General features: G+C 44.8%; 1 pseudogene; it reads left to right on the plus strand.

Moving 5' to 3' along the window:
- The first annotated feature begins 11533 nt into the window (after nucleotides 1-11533).
- On the plus strand, nucleotides 11534-12251 carry LOC125398721 (ornithine decarboxylase pseudogene; annotated as a pseudogene).

Consider the following 12251-nt stretch of genomic DNA (forward strand, 5'->3'; position numbering starts at 1 on the left):
CCTGACACTCAGCGGCCTTGTCATTGATCTCAGAGATTGTTCTGGACGACCTTGAGAGGGAGACGCTGGCAGGAGAGTCTTGAGGTGAAGAGGACCCGCTTGGGAGTTTGTAGTCGATCCGCATCAGCGACCTGGAGCACACTCTGCGACAACCATCAGAGTTCTCATGGTATTATCCAGAGTGTGATGTAGTGGAAGCAGCCTGTGGAAGCCCTCAATACATGCAGGTTAAATCTGCTGTCTTCCTAAACAGAGGGAGAATGTGCAGGTCTGGAGGTGTGAGGCCTCCAGGTGAGAGGTCCCAGGGCGCGGTAGTTGTCGTTCAGGCCCAGAACCCTGAGGACTCCGCAGCTAATAGCTTGGGCTCTTTCCTTAGCTGAAAAGGTTAAATGACAGCAGGTGCCTCATTTTATTCAAGAAGCATTTTGAAACACAAGTCCTATGTATTATTTAAAAATTATAACGTCAAAAAATCATAACGTAAGAATGTAGTGAGGTGTAAATAAATTATGGACCAAGAGGCATGCAGAGCGCCCTGAATTACAGAACTGTAAGGGCGTCAGTAGAGGCCCTGGTGAGGGGTGACTAGAGAGGGTCCTTCAGGCTAAGCTCCAATAAGATTTCCAATTCAGATTTGACCTAGGGCGCAGCTGAGGGAAGGGAAGGGAAGGGAAAGGCTGCCACAGTTGGCCAGGAGCCCATGGCTTAGCCTCCACCATTTCTTTTATGCTTTCTTCTTCCTATCTACCATGTCTCAGGAGCCTGGGCTTCCAGGATTCCCTAGATTTCCATCAGAACCCCTGCGAGCAAAAGTGAAGGTTGACTCGGAAGGGAGGCAAACAAGGGCTGTCCCAGGGCCGACATTCAGGAGGGCCGTTCTTCAGAATCCCTCTCCACCCCTCACGCAGGGCCTGAGCGCTTTCAATTGGCCCCCTGGTGCCAAGTGAGGTCTATTAATATCAAAGTAATGAGGTAATTACTGTGATGTTAGAAAAATTACCGGCGAATGCTTTTGAGGAAATTTCTGAGGGAAAGAGAGGCCGTGTGAAACATCTGCAAGGAAAAAGTAGTTGTTCTGATGGAGGGTGGGCGATGAGGCCTGTGGAGGGAGGGGTGGAGGACCACAGGAAGGGTGGGCAATGAGGCCCGTGGAGGGGGGTGGAGGACCACAGGAAGGGTGGGCGATGAGGCCCGTGGAGGGGGGTGGAGGACCACAGGAAGGGTGGGCGATGAGGCCCGTGGAGGGGGGTGGAGGATCACAGGAAGGGTGGGCGATGAGGCCCATGGTGGGGGGTGGAGGACCACAGAAAGGGTGGGTGATGAGGCCCGTGCTGTGTGTGGGACCATAGGAAGGGAGAATGGATGTGGAACCAGGAGCAGGGGTTTTCAGGCCTTAGGAAACCCTGACTTTGACTGGTGTGAAGCTGTAGATTCCAGTGTTAAAGGAATGCTCTGAAGCTAGTGGACAGCTTTTCACTCCTTTCATCCATCTTTCTGAGTCAGTGTCTCCCTATGTAGCTCTGCCCAACCTGACACTGACTCCTAAGATTCACAGAGAGCCACCTGATTCTATCTTCTGAGTTCTGGGACAAAATGGGGCAGAGAGATAGTTCAGGGATCATGAGCCCTGGCTGCTCTTTCAGGGGACCCAGGTTCAATTCCCAACATCCACAGAGCAGTTCACAACTGCCTATAACTCTAGTTTCAGAGAATCTGACACCCTCACACAGACATACGTGCCGGTGAGAAACCAGTGCACAGGCAATAAAAATAAATAAATTTAAAAAAGGTATTAAAAAATGCTTGCTGAATAAAATGGCAAGCTCTTAAACAATAGCAATAACAATGTCAGTCCCAATAAAGCAATATTCAAACCAGAAACAGAAATTTAAATTAATTATTAACATTATTATATATGTTTTTAAAGCAGGATCTCATGTATCTAGGACTAGCTTCCTATTCATTATGTAGCTGAGGATGACTTTGAACTTCTGATCTTGCTGCACTGCTTCCCAAGTGCTGTCACACCTCGTTTATGAAGTTTGGGGGGATCAAATCCAGGACTTCCTGCAGGCTAAGCAAGTACTCCATTAACTGAGCTACATCGCAGCCCCTTGCTTTTTTGATTGTTTTTTGAGACAGAGTTATTCTGTGTAACCGCCTTGGCTGTCCTGGAACTCACTCATATAAACCAGGCTGGGTGACATAGGGCCCAGCTTGGGGCTACAGAATGAGACCTTGTCTCAAAAACAAATAGCTGGGCAGAAGCAGAGTTTACCTTTAATTGAGAGGCAGAGGCAGGCAGATCTCTGAGTTCAAGGCCAGCCTGCTCCATAAAGCAAATTCTAGGAAAGCCCAGGGATACACAGAGAAACCCTGCTTCAAAAAACAAACAAGGGACCAGGCAGTGGTGGAGCACATCGTTAATCCCAGCACTTGGGAGGCAGAGGCAGGAGGGTCTTTGTGAGTTCAAGGCCAGCCTGATCTACAAAACTAGTTTCAGGACAGCCAGGGCTGTTACACAGAGAACCCTGTCTCGAAAAAACAGAGCAAGTAAACAGACAAACCCCCCAAACAAGCAAACAAGGGGCTGGTGAGATGGCTCAGTAATTAAGAACACTGGGTGCTCTCGCAGAGGATCAAGGTTCTAGCACCCACATGGTGGCTCACAATCACCTGTAACTCCAGTTCCAGGGCATCCTAGGCCCTCTTCTGACCTCCATAGGCACCGGGCACACACATAGCAAGCAAATATGAATTCAGGCAAAACATTCATACAAACACAAAAAATAAAATAAAGAAACAAAAACCCAAGCAAAACAACAAAAATAGTAATTATTTGTAGTGACATTTCATTTGTATTTTATAAATAAATCTTGCCTGAAGATCAGAGAGTAAAACAGTAACCCTGGTCAGCTATAAGGACAAGGCAGTGGTGGTTTTATTCTCTGATCTTCAGGCAAGTTTTATTTATTAAAATACAAATGAAATATCATTACAATTATTTCCATAGCCCTTGCCTAGAATGTGCAAGACTCTGGATTCAACTTCAGTGCCATTAAATAAATACTGAATTAATGAAGGGGTAAATAGGTATGTAAATAGTGACAATCGGAGCCAGATGGCTCTTCCAGAAGATTTGAGTTTGGTCCCCAGTACCCATTCAGGTGGCCCATAACCACCTGTATTCCAGCTCCAGATGTGACACCCTTTTCTGGCCTCTGAGGGCACACACACAGACATAGCATGCACACCCAATCTCACCATCATTCCCACAATGCCTAGTGGCACGTGCCTTTAATCCTGGCACTTGGGAGGCAGAGGCAGGTGGATTTCTGTGAGTTCCAGGATAGTCAGAGGTATACAGTCAGACTCTGTCTCAGGAAAAGAAGAAGAAGAAGAGGAAGAGGAAGAGAAGAAGAGGAAGAGGAAGAGGAAGAGGAAGAGGAAGAAGAAGAAGAAGAAGAAGAAGAAGAAGAAGAAGAAGAAGAAGAAGAAGAAGAAGAAGAAGAAGAAGAAGAAGAAGAAGAAGAAGAAGAGTTTAAGAATCAACCAAACAAAATGAGTGAGAGATCATTGTTCCATCATTCCCAAACTTGGGAGGCTAAGGAGGGAAGATTTCCAGTTTGAGGCTAGCTTGAGCTATTTCTTTCCTGTATGAAAGAAACAAAAGATAAAGGGGGGTGGTGAGGGAGACAAGGAAGAGATAAAAAAAAAAAAAAGAAAGGAGAAACCCATTTCTTTTCCACTTTGTTACTTATTCCCTTGTCTTCAGTCAGAACTGAACTAGATGGTGGCCAGGACCCTGCACTGGCAGCCCTGGCTGTCTGCTGCCCCCTGCTGGCCCTTCCCCAACCCCAAGACAGTTTTAATGAGAAAAAGGGTTGAGGAAAGGGATGGATACACAAGGCATTGGCTCACAGAAACTCAGGCTGCCCTGCTCAGCCGGTATTTTGGGATGTGAGGTATGGAGACAGAATCTATATGACCTGAATTCAACATTAATCTGTCTGGAGCCCTAAATAAGGCCTTTCCCCAGTGACTGCTTGTGGGCTGGAGGGACAGGACTGGTTGAAGTGTCGTACTGTAGCTGAAATGGCTTAGATGGAGAACCTGAATGATGAATACCTTCCTGGCTTCTAGTGACTTCATCAAAAACATGGATTCTTTGCCCTGGCAGGCTTTGTCTGCTTCATTCTCTGAAAGTTTATGTTCCTTGCTACCTGAGCATTGTGAAAACCCAACTTAAACTTCACTGAAACTTCGCAGTACTATCCGTGTCAAAGAGTTGCCTGTGATGAAGCCTTCACAGAGAAAAGTATTCCACAGTTCATTATGTTAAAGCAGATGACATGTTGCAAATTCCTTCTGGTATGTTTTTCACGCTGTCTAGAAAATAAAGATGCTGAGGTAACTTTGAGTTAACTTTGATTAATTAAACATATAATTATATCATATATGAACTTACATGATTCATTGGTTTGTCTGTCCCCCACCTTTTGAAAGATTTATTTATTTATTATGTATACAGTGTTCTGCCTGCATAGATGCCTGCAGGTCGGAAGAGCGCACCAGATCTCATTACAGATGGTTGTGAGCCACCATGTGGTTGCTGGGAATTGAACTCAAGAACACCCAGTGCTCTTAACCTCTGAGCCATCTCTCCAGTCCCCCCTTTTTTCCCATTTGAAACAAGGTCTCAATGAAACCCTTGTCAGTCTGGAACACAGGATATAGACCTTGTTAACTTTAAACTGGTAGTCATCTTCCTGCCCCTGCCTCTGAAGTGCTGGGATGGTAGGCATGTACCACTACTCCTAGTTTATTAATTTATCTATTTGTTTGAGACAGAATTTTCTACATAGCCCTGGATGTCCTGGAAATCACTGTGCAGATTAGGCTCCCCAAACTACAGAAATTCACCTGCCCAGCCTGCCACCCAAGTACTGGGATTAAAGACTTACCACAATGCCCGTCTATTTATTTATGTTTTAAGGGGGAGGAATCATATAGCCCAGGCTGGCCTTGTGAATTCCTGATTCTCTTGCTTCCACCTTCCTAGTGCTGCGATTAGAGGAATGGGATATGAGCCAGGCATGGAGACTGCCTGAATGCATGCGCCGCACCAACTGCGTTCCTGGTGCTGTGGAGGTCACAAGACGGCATCCCTTCTCCTGGAACTGCAGCTACCAATGGTTATGAGCTGCCATGTCTGTGCTAGGAACCTAACCTGGGTCCTTTGCAAGAGCAGCAAGTGCTTTTGACTGCTGAACCAACCCTACCAGACTCTTTCCCTCTACTTCTGAGACAGGGTCTCACTATGTAGCTCTGCTGGCCTGGAACTTGCTATGTAGACCAGTCTGGCCTTCCTCTGCCTTCTAAGTACTGAGATTAAAGTCAGGTGTCATCACACCTGTCTTAAATGGTTTTGAAAATAGCATATAGGGCTGGAGAGGTGGCTCAGAGGTTAAGAGCACTGACAGCTCTTCCAGAGGTCCTGAGTTCAATTCCCAGCAACCACATGGGGGCTCACAGCCATCTATAATGAGATCTGGTGCCCTCTTCTGGCATGCAAGCTTACATGGAAGGAATGTTGTATACATAGTAAATAAATAGATCTTTAAAAAAGCATATATTAATAATACATGATATTGGATTTCACCTTGATGTTTTCATGTATGTCTGATATAATTTGATCATATTTCACCTCCATTCACCTCTCTTGCCCCACTTCTACTCCCACCAAGTCCCCCTTCACATCTTCTTCTAGCAATTAATTAATAATTAATTTTTGAGACAGGGCTTTTGTGTATAGCAACCCTGGCTGTCCTAAAACTCGATTTGTAAACCAGGCTGACTTTGAACAGAGATCCGCCTGCCTTTGCCCCAGCCCAGCTAAATTTCCTTACAAGTTGTGAAGCGCGGTACATGTGTAGTATCTGGCTCTTCACTGTACAGAGCGGTGGGCATGGATCTACAATGTCCAGCCAGATTCTTGAGGATCACAGAATATTTCCCTTCTCTGTCAATCTAATCATCTGCAGTAGAAGGCAAAAGTGCCAGAGTGTTCACTGGTGATATATTTTTAAAATATTTATTTATTTATTATGTATACAATATTCTGTCTGTGTGTATGCCTGCAGGCCAGAAGAGGGCATCAGACCTCATTACAGATGGTTGTGAGCCACCATATGGTTGCTGGGAATTGAACTCAGGACCTTTGGAAGAGCAGGCAATGCTCTTAACCACTGAGCCATGTCTCCAGCCCCCTTCACTGGTGATATTTAACAAGCGTTTTGTTCTCAGAAGGCTGATTGGCTAATGCCCAACAATAAACATTTTTATGGATTATGAATGTTCCACATCAACATGAAGGAAACCTGCCTTGTTCTACCAAAAGTTTAAATATCGTATACTTCTTCCTCATTCATTCTTATTGTCTCTTCTTTCATATGGATAATGTATGACTGTTTGCCCAATACACCTTTTTTTTTTTTTTCTTTTTTTCCTGGCTTTTCCTGGGTTTTTCCTGGCTTTTCTGGAGCTTACTCTGAAGACCAGGCTGGCCTCAGACTCACAGAGATCTGCTTGCCTCTGCTTCCTGAGTGCTGGGATTAAAGGTGTGCCCCACCACCGCCTGACCCAACACGTTTTTTATTATATTTTTGTTTACATGTGTGTGTCTGTGTATGTGTGTGCTCTTTTTTTCTTTTTCTCTTTTTTAGTAATCTATTTATTTTTATTTTATGTGCATTGGTGTTTCGCCTGCATATGTATTTGTGTGAAGATGTCAGATACCCCGGAACTGGAGTTACAGACAGTCATGAATTGCCATGTGGGTGCTGGGAATTGAACCCCAGACCTCTGAAAGAATCGCTAGTGCTCTTAAGCATTGAGCCATCTCTCTAGTCCTAAATATGTGTGCTCTTATGTGGTGGTTCCTGTATGGAAATTAAAACAAGGTAGGGGTAGGTTCTCCCTTTCTGCCATGTGGGTCTTTAGGATCAACCTCAGGTCATAAAGTTTGGTGGCAGTTGACTTTAGCCACTAAGCTGTCTCTCTGGCCCGCCCAACACGTGTATCATACAACTGAATGTCCATTTAGATTGTAGGTTGCATTCACTGACAAGTCTTTCCATTTATTTCTACTCAGTAGTATTCTATACTTTCTTGGGTGGTCTTATCAATATCACATATATATTAGAAGCTTTTTTTTCCCTCACTAAATGTAGCTCTGGCTGAATCAGAACTCAGTATGTAGACAGACTTGTCTCACACTCACAGAGATTTGCCTGCCTCTGCCTCTGGTTCTTGGAAATAAAGGTGTGTATGATCACACCACGCAGAAGCACTAAAATTTTTTTTTTGAGATTTAGATTTTTATGTGTGTGAGTGCTTGCCTCAATGTCTGTGTATCACGTACAGGCACTGTCTGTGGAAACCAAAAGTCAAGGTGGAGCCACACACATGTCACCTAGGTATGGGAGGTAGGGATAGGAAGATCAGAAGTGTAAAGCCAGCGCCTACTACTTAGTGAGTTCAGGCCAGCTTGGGCTTTGGGAGACCCTACCTCAAACAAACAAACAAACAAACAAACAAACTACAAATAGAAAAAGTCCAGTCACTGATCCTCCCATTTGGTTGTGTTCCATCTATCTTGCAGATGTCAGCATCAGCATACTGTAATTAATGGTGTTGTGTATATAATAGGTAGTGCAATTATTCAGAGAACTCTCAGGGGCTGGAGAGATGGTTCAGTGGTTAAGAGCTCTGATCGCTCTAGCAGAGGACCCAGGTTCAATTCCCAGCACTCACATGGCAGCTCACAACTGTCTATAACTCCAAGATCTGACACACATACATGCAGGCAAAACACCAATGCACATAAAATAAATTACTAAAAGAAAAAACTGGGTGGTGGTGGCACAGGCCTTTAATTCTAGCACTTGGAAGACTGAGGCAGGTAAATCTCTTGAGCTCAAGGCCAGCCTGGTCTACAGAGTGAGTTCCAGGACAGCTAGGGCTACACAGAGAAACCCTGTCTCAAAACAAAAACAAAAAACAAAAACAAAATTAAAAAAAAATTGAGAGAACACTCAGTAGGAAATCCCAGGCCTGCATTTAATCTATTCTCATCTATTGGCTTATGTGAATAGTCTTCCAACTGTATTGAGATTCTATCATTGTCATTTTAGGCTTAAAATCATCCCACAGATCTCATTAGCCTGATCTACTGCTTTCTTGTCTTTACTTGTTCTTCAAACCTCTGTTCACTTACCTTGTTTTTGTTTTCATAAAATTTATTTTAGTTATTATATATAGTGTTCTGTCTACATGTTTGCCTGCATGCCAGAAGAGGGCACCAGATTCATTACAGATGGTTGTGAGTCACCATGTAGTTGCTGGGAATTGAACTCATGACCTCTGGAAGAGCAGTCAATGCTTTTACCCTCTGAGTCTTCTCTCTAGCCCATTTACTTACCTTGTATAGGCTGAAATTTCATATTAGAACTCAGGGAGGATAGCCAGGCAGTGGTGCACGCCTTTAATCCCAGCACTTAAGAGGCAGAGGCAGGCGGATCTCTGTGAGTTTGAGGCCAGCCTGGTCTACAACAGCTAGTTCCAGGACAGGCTCCAAAGCCATAGAGAAACCCTGTCTTGAAAAACCAAAAAAAAAAAAAAAAAAACCAAAAAAAAACCAAAAAAAGCCAAACAAACAAAAAACCAAAAAAAAAAAAAAAACCAAAAATAAAAATAAAAATAAAAACAAAAAAAACCCAAAAAAACCAAAAACCTCAGGGAGGCCTTCTCTCCCACCCCTACTTTCTCTCTCTCTCTCTCTCTCTCTCTCTCTCTCTCTCTCTCTTCTCTCGGTTTGATTTTTCAAGACAGGATTTTTCTGTGTATCCTTGGTTGTTCTGGAACTCACTCTGTAGACCAAGCTAGCCTCAAAACTCAGATCTGCCTGCCTCTTCTTCCCAAGTGTTGGGATTAAAGGCGTGCACCACCATGCCCCGCTTTTTTGTTGTTGTGATAGTATTTTACTGTGAGGCCCTGGATAGCCTGGGATTCACTATGCATACTAGGCTGGTCTCTGATTCACAGGTCTTGAAATTGAATGAAAAAATAAATCAAAAGGAAAGGAAAGACCATGACTCCTTCTAGGTATGGGTGGAGGAGAAAGTTTATTATAGACTTGTGGGAGAGCATAGTCAGAGGCAGGGACATCTGGGAGAGTTCAGAGCGGACCTGACCAGACTGAGTTTAGCCATGTGGGGAGATGGGAGGGGGAAGGAGAGAGGAGAGAGAGGAACCAAGTACAGCAGTCAAGAGGTCAAAAGAATAAAAGGGGTAAAGGGGGTGGGTAACCAGCATGGCTGGATTATATAGGAAAGAACCTCTGGGGGAAGGGCAGCCCAGCAGCAGGGCTGGAGAGTTCAGGGTAGAATGTGGAGTATGCCAGCCATACCAAGTAACAGGTAAGGACTGAGGGATACTGGGAGAACCTGGTGGCCAGGTTGGCTTTGACATGTTAAGTAGACACCTCAGTCATTTGTCCTGGGTTTGAAACTTAACAGGAACCAGGCAGTGGTGGTGCATGCCTTTAATCCTAGCACTTGGAACACTTGAGAGGCAGAGGTAGGTGGAACTCTGTGAGTTCGAGGTCAGCCTGTTCTACAAGAGCTAGCTCCAGGACAGGCTCCAAAGCTACAGAGAAACCCTGTCTCAAAAAAAGAAACTTAACAGGAATAAAGGCACATGCCATAACACCTGTTCTTTTTTTTTAAATATTTATTTATTTATTATGTATACAATATTCTGTCTGTGTGTGCCTGCAGGCCAGAAGAGGGCACCAGACCCCATTACAGATAGTTGTGAGCCACCATGTGGTTGCTGGGAATTAAACTCAGGACCTTTGGAAGAGCAGGCAATGCTCTTAACCTCTGAGCCATCTCTCCAGCCCCCATAACACCTGTTCTTATGGTTATATTTGGAAACAGGGTCTCTTGTGCTCCACGCTGACTCAACTCACTGTCTAGACTAGCACTTACTGTGAATTCCTGATCTTCCTTGATCTTCCTTCTCCATCTCCAGAGTGCAGGGATTATAGGAATTGTCCACCAGGTCCCATCTCCTTCCTTCCCTTTCCTTCTTTCTCTCTCTTCCCTGTCTGCCACCTCTTGAGACAGAGCCTCATTACGTAGCTTCGGCTGGCTTGGAACTCAGGCTGGTCTCAAACTCAGAAAGATCTATCTGCCTCCCAAGTGCTGGTATCCTTTTAGTCTTACATATTTTTTGAGATTTATTCATTTATTTGTATGGAGTTTTTGCCTGCACGATGTCTATACACCACATGCATTCCTGGTGCCTACAAACGCCAGAACAGGGTGTCAGATCCCCAGACCCACATGGTTGTTAGCCACTTTCTGAGTGCTGGGACCTAGGCCCTCTGGAAGAGTAACCAGTGTTCTTAACTTTGGGACATCTCTCCAGCCCCCTTAGAGAAAATACATTGTGTGTATGTATGCATGTATGCACGCATGTATGTGGGATTGTGTGCATGACATGATATATGTGTACAGAAGTATGAACCACAACTCTGTGGAGTTCTTTCCACCATTATGTGGGTTCTGAGAGATGGAGCTAAGGACACCAAGATTATATGACAAGTCCTTTACCCTCTGAGTCATCTTGCCAGCTCTCTTTCTTCTTTAAAAAAAAAAAAGAGTTGGAAGATGCCAAGATGCCAACATAACTGCTAGTGTGCTGATGTCACGGGGCTGGGAAGCAGAAATGCTTTCACCGCTTCCAGGAGACAGCGCTCAGAGTTCCTGAACAGCTTGCCTTGTGAGGAGCTGGCAATAATTTCATTCCATCTCTAGGTTTTTTTGTAGGCGCATTGAGAACCATGAACAGCTTTAAGAAGGAAGAGTTTGACTACCACATCCTCGACGAAGGCTTTACTGCCAGGGACATTCTGGACCAAAAAATTCATGAAGTTTCTTCCTCTGATGACAAGGATGCTTTGTATGTCGTGGACCTTGGAGACATTCTGAGGAACCATCTAAGACAGCTAAAAGCTCTTTCCCCCGTCACTTCCTTTTATGCAGTCAAAAGTAATGACAACAGAGTCATGGTGAATACCCTAGCTGCCGTTGGGACAGGTTTTGACTGTGCAAGCAAGACTGAAATCCAGTTGGTGCAGGGGCTCGGGTGCCTCCAGAGAAGATTATCTATCCAAATCCTTGTAAATAAGTGTCTGAGATCAAGTATGCTGCCAGCAATGGAGGCCAGATGATGACTTTTGACAGTGAGATTGAGTTGATGAAGGTCGCCAGAGCACGTCCAAAGGCAAAGTTGGTTTTGTGGATTGACACTGATGATTCCAAAGCAGTTTGTCACCTCAGTGTTAAGTTTGGTGCCACACTCTAAACCTGCAGGCTTCTCTCGGAACAGGCAAAAGAACTAAATACTGATGTCATTGGTGTCAGCTTCCATGCAGGGAGCGGATGTACTGATTTGTACAGGCCCTGTCGGCTGACTGCTGTGTCTTTGACATGGGAACAGAAGTTGGTTTCAGCATGTATCTGCTGGATATTGGTGGTGGCTTCCCTGGATCTGAGGTCACTGAAGAGATCACCAGTGTGATCAACCCAGCTCTGGACAAGTACTTCCCACCAGTCTCTGGGGTGAGAGCCATAGCCGAGCCAGGCAGATACTATGTCATGTCAGCTTTCACACTGGCAGTCAATATCATTGCCAAAAAGATGGTATGGAAGGAGCAGACTGAGTCAAATGAGCAAACTTTCATGGATTATGTGAATGATGAAGTGTACGGATCATTTAACTGCATTCTTTATGATCACACACATGTGAAGGCCCTGCTGCCGAAGAGACCCAAGCCAGATGAGAAGTATTACTCATCCAGCATCTGGGGACCAACATGTGATGGCCTTGATCGGATCGAGTGCTGTAACCTGCCTGACATGCATGTGGGTGATTGGATGCTCTTTGAGAACATGGGTACATATACTGTTGCCGCTGCGTCTACTTTTGATGGGTTCCAGAGGCCTTCTATCTACTATGTAATGTCGAGGCTGATGTGGCAACTCACGAAGCAGATCCAGAGTCATGGCTTCCCACCAGAAGTGGAGGAGCAGGATGTTGACAATCTGCCCATGTCTTGTGCCCAGGAGAGCGAGATGAACTATCACCCAACAACCTGTGCTTCTGCTAGTATCAATGTGTAG

This window comes from Myodes glareolus, chromosome 10, assembly GCF_982192425.1.
Source record: "Myodes glareolus chromosome 10, mMyoGla1.1, whole genome shotgun sequence".
Lineage (NCBI taxonomy): Eukaryota > Metazoa > Chordata > Mammalia > Rodentia > Cricetidae > Myodes > Myodes glareolus.